The 11,256-nt window shown below is 41.9% G+C and overlaps 1 pseudogene; it reads left to right on the top strand.

The window, feature by feature from the left end:
• The first annotated feature begins 1,514 nt into the window (after positions 1-1,514).
• Positions 1,515-2,751, top strand: LOC127214348 (BTB/POZ domain-containing protein KCTD20-like; annotated as a pseudogene).
• Positions 2,752-11,256: the final 8,505 nt, after the last annotated feature.

Genomic DNA, 11,256 nt, shown 5'->3' with positions numbered 1-11,256 from the left:
AGCTCCGGAGTTCAGTTGAAGAGATGAAGGAGGGATCATATGAACAACGGGGGGGGGTCATGAACATGATGCAAAAACCACAGAGATAGCTGACCTGAGCTTGTAGGAGCTCACCAACTATGGACTGACAACTGGGGCACCTGCATGGGACTGAACTAGACCTTCTGAGTGTGGGTGACAGTTATGTGACTGGACATGTTATGGGGGGGCTGCAGTGGCACTAGGACCTATCCCTGAAAAAGAACCTGGATTTTTGAACTCCATTGCCTACGGTGGGATACCTTGATGATCACTGATAAGGGGGAGATGAAGGGTAGGAAGGGGTGGAAGTGTGTAAAACAAAAAAATTAACTTTTAAATAATAAAAATTCCCACAGAAAACCTACACTATTTCTAAAAGAGTAAACACCTCACACCTTTTCCCCTTCTTTCCCTTACCATCCATATCATACAAATGTCCCAACATACCACTCTGAAGAGATGAAATGAAAAAAGCTCCCCATTGTCCAACACAGACTTCAATCACAGTGTTTCAACACTGGAGCTGCCAGTCCAACCTCCCAGCAAAACGGAATCACTTGAGGACATATGCAAGAAATGCACTTCTTCCTACTGTCAGCTTCCCTCTCTCCTCCAATGTAGCAAGTCAGGAAAGACACACACAACACAACAACAATCACTTCCATATGGATGTTTGTCCTAGTTGGTTATAGTTATATGTAGTTTGATGCTGTTGGAGCGTACTGTTAACTTTAAGAGAAGCAAGCATCAAACTCCCAGCTTGCCCATGTACCTTGGTCAGGGATATTTATACCCACAATATTTAGGTTTGTCAGGTAAACAGTTGTAAAACACATCTACTCCATTTCTTATTTTAAACACTGTAAACTAAGTTAGTACAACTGACTTGAATCATTGCTTCCTTCTCTACTTAGTGGTTTTTGAATAGGCAAGGGGTGGTGTGCTTAAGTCTCTGAACTGTATTCTGCTAACACCCAGTCCAGTTCAATGTTGAGCAATCAGAGAAATGTCATAAACCCATACATAATGTTTTCAGGGCCAGGGGAAAAAGGAAAAGTTAAGCTGATTATAACTTAGACACTCTGGTGGTTTGAATAACAATGGCCCTCACAGGCTGTGCACTAGTTGAAATGTTAGGAGCTATTGCCCTGTTGAGGTGGGTGTGGCCTTGCTGGAAGAATTAAGTGACTGGGGTTGGCTGTGAGTTTTCAGAAACCAAGGCAAGACCCAGAGTCTCTTTTTCTGTTGCCTAGAGATCCATATAAAGAACTGTCTGGTAATTCTCTTCCATCTTCCATCATGTCTACCAGTATGCTGCTATGCTTCTCACTATGATGACAATGGTCTAAACCTTTGAAGCTGTAAGCATGTCCCAATCAAATGTTTTACTTTATAAGATTTGCCATGCCGGGAGCACAGTGGATCCTGGCGATGGTAGCTGCTTTCTGGCATCCCGGGTGGTGTCGGGACTCTGGGCCTAGAGGGCCGGCTTCCTCTCTAAGAATGAATGGTCAACAGGGCAGTGATGGCGACAGGTTATTGCAGCCAAAGCTCAGCTGCCTAGGAGATAAGACCTAAGCTGCCATTCGAGAGAAAGCAGCAGTTTGGTGTCCTCTGGACTTTATGTTCTCACTTTATCCCCTAGCTATCAGGAATGAAGACTTTGCACTTGGCTATGCCCCTCGGCCAGCAAGCCTTCAGTATCCTCAAATAATGCCACTCCCTGAAGATAGCCTCCAGAGTTGAAGCAAGCAGAACCACAAGCCCTTCATCGTTTCAGAGAGATTTGGAAACATTGCCATAGGCTTCGGAGGTAGCTCTCACTCCCAAGCCCCAGAGAAAGTGACGCTTCTTGTAGATGGCACACGTTTTGTGGTAAACCGCTTATCCGGATACCATGTTGGGAAGGATGTTTGGACCAGGAAGAGAATACAACTTCACAAGACCCAATGATAAGAGTATGAGATTGCAAAAAGGATCAGTGCCACTGTGTTCCACACAGTGATGGATTATTACAAAACTGGCACCATCAACTGTCCTGATGGCATCTCTATCCCAGATCTGAGAGACGCGTGTGACTATCTCTGAATTAACTTTGACTTCAACACTATCCGATGTCAAGATTTAAGTGCTTTACTCCATGAGCTGTGCAACGATGGTGCCCACAAGCAGTTTGATCACTACCTCGAGGAACTTATTCTGCCCACCATGGGGGGCTGTGCCAAGAAAGGGGAGTGAGAGTGTCACATTGTCATGCTGACAGATGAGGACTCTGGACTGGGATGAAGACCACCCCCACCCATGGGGGAAAAGTATTCCCAAATACTCTACAGCTCCAAGCTCTACAGATTCTTCAAATACATCGAGACTCAGGATGTTGCTAAAACAGTGTTGAAGGAACGGGCCTGAAGAACATTCGCATTGGAATTGAAGGCTACCCCTACCTGCAAAGAAAAGACTAAGAGGAGATCTGGTGGGAGGTCTGAAGTTATCTACAATTATGTACAGCCCCCCCTCTATCCAGATGTACTGGGAGAAGGAAGAAGGAAAGATTCACCATGTGTATTTCCATTGTGTTCGCAGCAAATCCCTCACTAATTTGGTGGCTGCTAGAGAGGATGTCTTGGAAGACCAGGAGATAATAATGCACCACCCACCTTAAGTGGATGAACTTGACAGGTTAAATGCTCCACTCTCTCAGATGGCTCCTAATGACTTCCAAGATTAGGGACAATCCCACCTGCCTCTCCGTTGACAGAGCTCTTCTCTTTGTGGGTACCCTCAACCTGTCCTGTGTTTTCTCACCTAAGGAGATGCTTCCTCCCATCTATTTCTGTCCCCTCTCAGTTGTTGTTATACCCTTTTCTGGGTCTGCCTCTGGCTGGGTAAAGAAACTCTGTGGTAATTAGGTGACCAGCCTAGCCAGCCCTGGTAAACATACATTTTGTGTCTGGTGCAGTTGGTTGGGTCTTGTACAACTACAGGAGAGTTGGTTGACTCCTGTCACTTGATGGCAGTGACGTCAAGGCTGTTCTTAGGAAGAAGGGTATTTTCTGTGTCACAGCATCTTCACCGTGGCAGATCTACCTTGCTCAGAAAAGAACTGAAGTGTAACTAAACAACCCTGGTTTTTGTGGTGATCATTGTTGTCTTGGTGAGGGGAAGGCCAGCATTCAGAAGTTACTTCCGGGGAGGTTTACTGGCTCACATCTGAGGTCAGGTTTGGCCCTGACTTTGTTGGTGCTATGTCTGCCCAATAGGGGCTGAGCAGCCCACGCCCTGGTTCAGTGGTGCTTCCCCTGTGCTGATCCATCGGTGGCCACTGCAGTGTGATTGTATCTGTGTGTGTAGTGTTGAGGTGTGAGCAGTCATTTCTTTGTCCTTAGGAGTTGGGTCCCTGCCTTTTATGAAGTAGGTCTTACCCCACGCCTTTACCTTGCAGTGGCTCCAGCCCATGGAGTTTGAGTAGGGAGGCAGTAAAGGCTCATGGGTGGCAATGGATGGTGGGAACTGAAGGCAGGCCTGGGACACAGGCTGGCCGTGTGGAGAGGGAGGCTTCTGTACTCTCAGGCCCACCCTTACCTACATTTCAGTCTTGAGGTCTGGTGCCCCACTGCAGTCTTGCCTGCTGTTCCCAGAGTGGGCACATTGTTTAGTGTTCCTTGCAGGGTCAATGACTGGGTTCTAGTCATCTTTGGAGTTGGTTCCTGGCTGTCTGAGGAAGAGGACTTCTCAATAAAGAATGGATTTGGAGCTTACATATCTTTTGTAAGTGCCTGAATAAGAAAGTCAGGCTGTGTGCACAGACAGACTCATGAAAAAAGTGACTTTACTCAGAGTAAAGCAGGGTGGAAGATAACCTGACCCTGAGGCTTGATTGTTCAGTATGTCCTTGTAGCCTGTGTAGTGGATGGAAACACCTTAAAAGGAGGGTGCAGAATAGGGACACAGTATTAAAAAGTCAGAAATTAGATGGCTCTCCATGGGAGATGGAAGAGACTGGGTGGGTACAACAGTGCCTTAGTACTGTATCCAGCACCTCAGGAGAGTGAGCAGGCCTGAGAAATGCTGTAGGAACAGCACAGAGGGGCGGGCGCCCTCTCAGACATAGGGCGTGTCTTAGGGAGAATGAATGAATGCTCAGAGCACAGCCTTCAGCTTACAGTGTGATTCCCTTTGCTTTGAGTCAGGAGTTTTAGTGCTGCACTCACTATCACTTACTGCCCTCTGTAGTTTGGGGTGGGTGCAGGGAGGCACAGCAGGGCCGCCTTCCCAGGAGGCAGAGCCACTTTTGTGCCTGCATGGGATCACTTCTGGAAAATTACATTTTCTCCTAAAGGCAAAATGCTTATAGATTTTGCCTCTTTACTTTGTATTTACTTTTGAATTTGCACTTGTTCACCTACCAGTGTTTACAGAATCCTGTATATGGGATGCTTTTTCTATAATAAAATATTTTTATTCGTGGAAAAAAAAATGAGTTGCCATGCCAACTTCAACTTCAGAGATTACCTGTGAAATCACCATTGTTAGACTTAACTGATCAGAATGGCTAAATAAGCTATAGCAATTTGTAATTAATGATAAAAATGCTTTATTATTCTCCTAAAAAAAAGTTGTCATGTTCATGGTGTCTCTTCACAGCAATAGAACACTGACTAAGACAGACACACTTTGCTAGTACTAAAATAATGCATCTCTTCACATTCCGTAAGCTACACAACACAACTGTACAGAATTCCTTCTTACCAAGCCACCTGGAGTCCCATAAAAAAGGCTGGTAGGTGGTGAAACAGTATAATTTCCATCATCCTTCTGTTCAAATGACATCTTTTTGAAATTTGTATATTCATTTGTGAGTTTAGCTTTGGGAATCAATGTCACAGTGTGAATGTGGACATCAGAGAACAGCACTCATGTTTGGTTCTCTCCTACTATGTGGAATTCTGGAGGCTGAATTCTGGGGGTTAGAGGCAAGTGCATTTACTGACTGAATCATCATATATTCAGAAGCATCATTTTAATAAACACTTTCAAAGGTTATGTGTATTTATCAAAGTTATCATTTTAGCCACCAGGAAGTAGCTAATGACACAATATTGGACAATATACTAAATCCTTTACTGTTGATGCATTCCTAAAAACATGTAATGCTACTACCCTTGCAAGGAAAAAAAAAAAACTCACACACAAGTGAGATGTTCAAGACTTCAAAACCATGCAAAGAAAAGTAAGGATCTGAACTGAAATTTTTATAACTACAAAAGTGTAGTTCTACGAAATTGTGCTTTCTGCCAATTTCACAATAAAAGACTATAAAAAGCTATGAATGAATTCTTCCTTCAGGAGTTTAGTAATCTCATCAAGCAGGAATGTGAGGAACAGACTGTAAACTGCAATCCATTTCACAGTGTGCCATTTGGACCCCACTTTTCTTCAAGAACAATTTAAAGAGTTTTTCAAAGCTGGAAAAAGATAAACAAACCAGTTATTTGGCCCTACAGAAACCTATGCAGGTTAGCCTTGAGTTCAAAACCAGCCTAGACAAGGATGTAGAGAATTTTCTAGCAAAGACAGTATATAGCAAAATCCACCCACTTATAGTCCTTAAGGAGAAAAAATGTCTAGTAGACACTATTTATACTACATACACTCTCCATTTAGTGAAGGAAGTCAAATTCTAAGAAACTCTAAAACACAAGCATGTATTCTCACATGTTATCACTGTCCAGGGAAGGAAAGCAACTGGTGTCCTGATCACCTGATTTTGTAGACAATTATGTAACTCCCTATTAATTTCTACCTTTTGCCAACACCCTGTTCCTCACCACATATAGCCAGGAAAGAAAAAATTAAGCAAAAGGATTGTAAGTTCTGGATTCCTGTGATTTAAGAATCGTTTCCCTTGGTTTCATCAGGAAAATAAAGCTGGAATTCATGTAAAGAAAAGTCAAACAAACCTGAAATCCCAGGCAATACTTCTGCAGGTTATTCAAACAGAAAACAAAGCAAATATCATTTGTATTATTTCTCAAAGAAAAACTTTTAACACTAACAGATGACAAAGTGAAACAATTGAAATTAAGTTGAAATGACATGTCTGACATGGTCACTGTGTTTCAGTATGATTGACAGGATACATAAGCTAGTTTCATTTGGGAACTAAAACTAATTATCATCATAGCATATCTCCAGTCAACCAAATGCAGTGGAATGAATCCACCCAAAACTTAAGAAGGCAAATCCCCCAAGACATGAAGGTGTACAAAAATGTGACATCGATTTATATCAGTCCCCTCACCTCATCTGAACTCTTTACAATGACCTTTCAAGAACTGGAGCACTTTCCTGATCTCGGCAATCCAAAGATTAAAAAAAAAATTAATAGGCAACTTCTGGAAATAGAAGGGGATACGGGGATGAAGATAGTATTAAAAAAAAAAAAAGCACATCTGTTTGATGAACTCTCAAAACTAAACTACTTTACTGTGGAGTTGAGATCCAAAGACCAAAAACGAAAATGTTTTTCAGTCCAATTTTCATTGTAAATTCCTGAATTCTCAGTAGGATCCAGCAACTTAATGTGATGCAACTGTCCCTTTGCAAGATGGGATCGGAATGGGGTTACACTTTCTCAAAGAGAACAAAATTGAAGGTTTCCTCATCAATAGTTTGATGTGTCTTGCAAGTACTATTTACTCACTAGGTCTGCAAGTGCTAGCTGCTGTCCTAAGGCTTGGTGGCGGAGGAGCCAGATGGCACAGTTCCTGGATCATTGCTGCTTCTTGGGAAGAAAGCCTGGAAAAGCCCTTAAGGCAGCAGGGGCTTGAGGTGTTTACCCTGCTCAACTGCCCCAAGGAGCACACTACAGGGCAATAGACTGTCCAGGCCTCACCGAATAGTATTCCCTCAAAGGAAAGCCTCAGCAGGGGACACTGAAGCAGGCAGCAGGAGAATGGGGGTTCTAGGAAGATGGGGTCAGCAGCCATGACTCCCATGCCAAGTAGCTGAAGAGACAGAGGCAGGTCCCCCATTCTCTTCACATCACTGCAACCTCTCCTGAAAATCCCAAACTGCTCTCAGGGCTCCCTGCAGGCTTATATATTGCTGCTCTGCTCCTTGAGGGCAGAGAAGGACATATTTGGGCGACTCACTTGAATGGGGTTGGAGAAGAATAAAGCATCACTATGGGGATGGGAACCAAACAGCAGCTTTTCCTCCAAATCCCCACTGACCTGTACACAGCCCTGCCCACTCTCACTAGTGCAGCCTGGAAACCATTAGTAGACAGGGCAAGAGCTTAACGCTTATTGGATGAATCAGCTGCTCATCACGGGGTGTGAGCCCAATAGAAGGCTTGCAACTGTTGGCTCAGCACTGGGCTGACATCAACTGCAGCCAAGGGCAAAGTGATCAAAGTTGGGTGGCTGGCAACAGCTGCTGGGGAAATGCCCACTCATGTTTCTCTCCTACCCCACCATCTTCTGGAGCTGCCCTTCCTCAGTGCTTCTGATGTTTAACTAAGTCCAAACAATTTACCACACATTAACATATTGTACCCTGCTGTTTCATGTCTAACCAAGAAATGGAGTCTTCTGAGTGTCCAAGGAGGAGTAATGCCAGCTACACAAGAAGTGCTTTGGATGGGTGGCTGGCCCATTGACAGGATGAAGAGTATCACAGTATTTGTGATTTGAGCTACTCGATCACCATGAAGCCATTGACTTACAGTAGCCCTGGATTTGAGAAATTATCTAGTGGCTTCAGAGAAACAAAGTATGGGCATGTGGCCAGTGATGACTTAAGAGATTATATTAATTGGTTACAGGATTTAATTTCTAATTATTACATATTTTAATGTATTATTATGGGAAACAGGCCTATCATAACAAACCATTTTTGGCAGATGTTATCTCTTCAGTGAATGGAAGGTAAAGATTCTGGGGTATAAATATCAAGGAATAAACTTGAGGTTTTCTATGCAGCCTAGACTTCATTTATTTTGTTTGAAGTAAGAATGGCAGTTTCTTAGGGGAGGAGGGTATTGACTGGGAAGGAACAGTTCAGAGTCTCTGAAGTATTGGTGGTAATTAGATCTAGGTTATTAAAACTTAAATATATGGAAGTACCATGTACACCCCCCTTGGTGAATGCCCCTTTAGAGCTTATGACAGTTGATTGATTTTTGGGAATGGGAGAGTAAGTTTTTTTTTTTTTTTTTTTTTTTGTAAGAATTGAATATCAATAGGTCTACAGTGCCTCAGTGAATGGCACAACAGCAGTATGTATATATGCAGCATGAATTAAACACAGTGAATTAAAAGTTGTTTAAAAGAAAAAAGAGAACAAGAAGTGGTGGCCAGTGGGATGGATTCATGAGTTAGTGATGTGCACCAAACCTGGTGATTTGATTTGTATCTAGAAAGGAAGGTAAAAGAAATGAAAGTAAGAGGAAGGGGATAGAAAAGAAAGATGAACAAGAAGAATAAATCTGTTTCTGCATTTCTGGATGCCCTATATACACTTTTCTGGAGTTCCAAGACTCTGAAATCTGCAGGTGCTTTGTATTCTGTGGCTTTCAGGGTATTTGTGCCTTAGTGGCTTCAGTGGTTTGGTGCAATGGCTGGAATTCTAATGACCAGCCCAATCTGTCTCCCTTCAGTACATTACACTGCTCTTTCTCCCCAGGAATCCACTCCAGGTACAGAAGGTGCAACCAGCTGCTCCTCAGCAAGTACTGGCCTGGAATTAACTTGTCAGGGAGCATGTTCTGAGACTTCTCTGACTCATAACTGTGGGGATAATTCAGAGGCACCAAGCCCCAGCCATTCACTCTTTTACTTTTTCTCTGAGTTCATTCACTAAGGGTTGAGATGTTAATTGTCATCAGTCAAACCTGTTTATGCGTGAAATTTGGAGTTTAAAGACAATAGAAGGTCAGGTATAATGCTTCTGTCAGAATTGTTTCTCATTGTGTGATTTTCCTTGGCTGAATATATAGGCAGGAAGAAGGGATAGAGAAGAAGGAGAGATGAACAGACAAAGAAAGGAAAAAAGAGAAAGACAGAAAGAGAGAAAGAAAGATAGAATGAAAGAAAGGAAGGAAGGGAAAGTATTCTATGGGCCCAGGTTAAAGCCCATTCTCTTCCACCCTTTACAGTTTTCAAGCTCATGGGAAGGCCTGTCATAAATTAAAAAAAATAATAATAATCAGAAAGATACAACAGAAAGGGAATAGATGTTGGTTATCATATCTGAATAATTGTGTATTCATGGGGGCAAGTTGAGACAGGGTGCTATACACCCCAGGCTTGCCTTGAACTTAGCATGTAGTTCTGGAAAATCTAGAACTTCTATTTGTCCTCTGCCCCTACTTCTTGAGTGCTGGGTTTTTGAGTCAGAATCATCACAACTGATTTAGCGTAGAGTACCTGGCATTTAACTGAAGGCTTTGTTCATGTTATAAAATCACTCTACCAAGTGAATTACATTCCCAGCCCCTCAAAAGTAAGTTGTTTAACCACTTTCAGTGTATTTAGTTATTACTACTGTAAGAGAGTAACAGTGATATTTACCCATAGTGTTAAAAGTATGGTTAGAAATGTTACAATATTTAGTGCTAGGCATATTAGAAAGTATTTAAAAACAGTAGATATTAATACAGGTAGTAAACATTGCTACCATTTTTATTAAGATTCCCTTTGAAGCAATGAGAAGGTAGCCTCCAAAAGCAGAATGAAAATGAAAACGTCATGCTTCGGAATGATAGCGGATTCTTCCAGGCTCCTCTTGATTTGAGATTGGGGTGTATCTGTTCCCATAGTAGTTGGATACCAAGGAATCCCTTAGGCTATAAGAACACACAAAGCAGTTAATAAAGTACAGATGTAGGAAATAAACCTGGGTCCTGGGTAAGGAAAAACAGTAGAGACAAAGGGATTCTCTATCATGCCAGGCAGCCTCACCCATTTACTAAAGGGAATCACCTCAAACTAAAAAGTGTAAAGAATTGCACTTGGTCCTTCTTTCTGAATCTATATATTTGGATTGTGATGATTAACAGAAATCACAGGAATTGACGTGTCTATCTCACATAAGTACTTATGAAACTATCACCTCAGGGTTGGATGTTTTTGCTCATGACTGTTACCCAAGAACAAGAACAACTGCGCTAGCAACACAGTGAACTCCAGGCCAGCCTAGTCTAATCAGTAAGACCCTTCCTTAAAAATACAACACAAGACAAAATAAACAAAAACAACCATGTTCTTTATGTTAAAGAAAGAAAACTGACATTCATCAAGTTCCAATATAGTATCACATATAATTTCAAGCTGTATCATGCTGCCGGTCTCAAATCTGAGTTCCACTACTGTCTGCCTTGTTTTCTCATCTGCAAAGTGGATAGAGTGACTTGACTTCTATAATAATCTATACTTACTACATGAATTTTTAAGAGAAAAAAAAATCTGATTATGGCCATACTTTAGAACATTCTTGAGATATGATCTAGTACACTACAAATATTTGTCATACTTGGATGAATAAATTATTGTTAAGACAAGAACAGAGATAAGATGAGGATTTTACATGCAGTAAGACTATGTCTAACAGAAAAGACCCTTAGAATCTTAATTTAAAAGGTGGAAACAGTTGCATCAACTGATGGTTGTGCAGGTTTCATGGACAGTTACTTTGTCCTGTTGCTACGGTTCTATGGTAACACAAGCCTCCATGAAAGGAGAATGTGGTAAAGCAGAGCTGCCCATTCTATAGTGCATGGAAGAAATAGGTGTTTTATATCAGGAACCCTCTCCTAAGTGTTCCCAAAATCCTAATGTTGTACCACCAGCTGGAAGACAACTGTTCCAAGTGTGGGATGACCCTGTGGAAATGTCCCTGAAACACTCAGAAACAGAGCCTAAATGGTGGAAGTAGCTCTAAGAGGGAATATGGGAAAACAACAAAGGAATACACCAGATCTCATTATCTAGCCTGCAAACACACCCATTAATGAACATAACTTATTTGTTCTCTCTCTATCTCTCCGTGTGTCTCCTCTCTGTCTATCTATCCATCCAATATATATATATATATATATATATATATATATATTTTTATCTATCCATTATCTATCCCACACACAGAGAAATAGAGAAGTAGAGGGACCCCAGAAGTCATATTGTCACCAGAAAAAAATGAAGTGGAGATCATGATGAATGAACAGTTGCATTT

The sequence above is a fragment of the Phodopus roborovskii genome, unplaced genomic scaffold, assembly GCF_943737965.1.
Source record: "Phodopus roborovskii unplaced genomic scaffold, PHOROB, whole genome shotgun sequence".
In the NCBI taxonomy this organism is placed as follows: Eukaryota; Metazoa; Chordata; class Mammalia; order Rodentia; family Cricetidae; genus Phodopus; species Phodopus roborovskii.
Note: the sequence above shows the minus strand (reverse complement) of the source record. Positions and strands in the feature narration are given on the sequence as shown.